A 1,940-nucleotide genomic window follows, 5' to 3' on the forward strand; every position below is an offset into this window, starting at 1 on the left:
TGGAGTCCCGACGGCTCGGGGCACGGGGTGGTCCCGGGCGGCGGGGGCAGCTCCTCCGGGCTCCCCTCGCCGCCCGGCGATGCGATCCCGCCGAGAGATGCTCAAACCGCTCTAATTAAAAAATTAAACGCGGCCGCTGCTGCTACCGCCTCCTCCTCCACCTCTTCGCCCGCCCCTTTCCATCGCTATTCAGCCGCGCTCCTCTCCAGCCCCGCTTTGCACGGATTAAACCTAGGAGCGTGGAAACTTCCTGCAAAACACTACGTGCGGTGCATCGGTAAGGGCCGGGCCGGGGCCGCTGCGGAGCGGGGCGGGAGCAGCCCTCCCTCCTCCGCTCCGCTCCGCTCCCGCCGCCCAGCCCGGGTAGCAGGGCCTCGAAGGCCGGGTGGTCTCTGCAGTGATGGAGGACGGGGCTGCGGTACCCGCAGGAGGGGCTGCGTCCCCCCGGGCCCCGGTACCGGCCGAGAGGCGCAGCCCCGCCGCCGAGCGGGACCTGTGGAGCCGCGCTGGGTGCGGCGGGGCCGCTGCTCGCCGTGAAACAGCGGGAAGGCTTTCTTTAACACTGATCTGAGTGGGGCGTGCTGAGCCCAAAGCCTCTTAGGCTGTGCCCGCAGTATGGCCTCGAGTCCCCCCAGCAGCTCTAATAGTAATAACGATTAAAGCATAGACCTCGCTTTATATCCTTTCATTAGCTGTGTTTAGCTGATGCTGGTTGTATATTAGAGAGGTTTCTATTTGCCACAACAGCAGGTGTTTAAGTTGGATTATGAAAGAAGATTCATTTTCCCAAAGCTGGATCCGTATATATTGCATTAATAAATTGCAAATCTGTTTCAAATGATAGTGATTCCATATTTGTAAATCATCCGGGTGAATAAACCCCTGCAGGGATGCACGTGGGTCAGTGGAACAGGACTGTATCACACTGTCATGCATCATGAGATTCTGAGACTGCTGTCGACCTACTAACAGAATTTGTTCTGTAGAAAATAATTTAAAAACTACTCGTGTTTCTTGCTACATGCAATAACACTATGATAGGTTAAACCTTCTTGAAATGATCTGGTAAAAGAAAGGGTTTTGCCTTGCCTGCCATTTTAATGCCCAGTTCCTCTGCTGTGACTGCAGTGAACTTCTAAGCACTGGGTAGAGTCAAAATACAGCTTTCTCTTGCTGTTAGAACTAATGGTTAAACCGATGGTTTACTAGGTACTTGCTAATGGTTACTGGTTTGATTTTCTAATCCTGCAGCATTAGTCATATGATAAACAATGTCTGTAAGTCAAGCTAATTTTTGAGGTGCGTCTCGTATTTAAAGATCCATGAAGACTTTTTAAATAGATAGTTTAAAATAGTATAAGATTGTGCTTTCAGAATATATATATATATATATATATATAGAGAGAGAGAGAGAGAGAGAGAGAGAGAGAGAGAAGAGAGAGAGAGAGAGCCCCTGCTGTTCCTGAGGAGCTCTAGTTTTCTTTTTTAGCCCTGAACCTGATTTACTTGGGGGCCCCATGAAGGTGTCTCACTAGATGGAAAGCTGCAGTTTGAAATTTCAGGAGGAGCAAATAAAAGGTCTCAGAATTTCAGAGTGCCTCCTCAAACTAATGCTAGTAAATTGTTAAGGGAGAGTGACAGAAATCCAGGGATCCCTAATAATTGCTGAGCATTGCCATACTTGGAGAACCTTATTGGAAATATGACTTTGTAGGAGCCAGGACCACTCTGACTGCTGTGGCTGGGAGTGAGGGACAGCATTGAGAAGAATATTCTGAGTGGCTACATCTTGCCTCTTCTGCCAGAATTTAGGAATGGATGCTGGGCCTTTCACTACCATTTCCTGGAAAAGGTTTACTTGTGGGATATTACTCCTTATAGATACATTATCCTTTTTTCTTGTTATTCTTAATAGGACTGAACTTAAAGATTCATTTTTT

The sequence above is a fragment of the Cyanistes caeruleus genome, chromosome 13, assembly GCF_971803275.1.
Source record: "Cyanistes caeruleus chromosome 13, bCyaCae1.hap1.1, whole genome shotgun sequence".
In the NCBI taxonomy this organism is placed as follows: Eukaryota; Metazoa; Chordata; class Aves; order Passeriformes; family Paridae; genus Cyanistes; species Cyanistes caeruleus.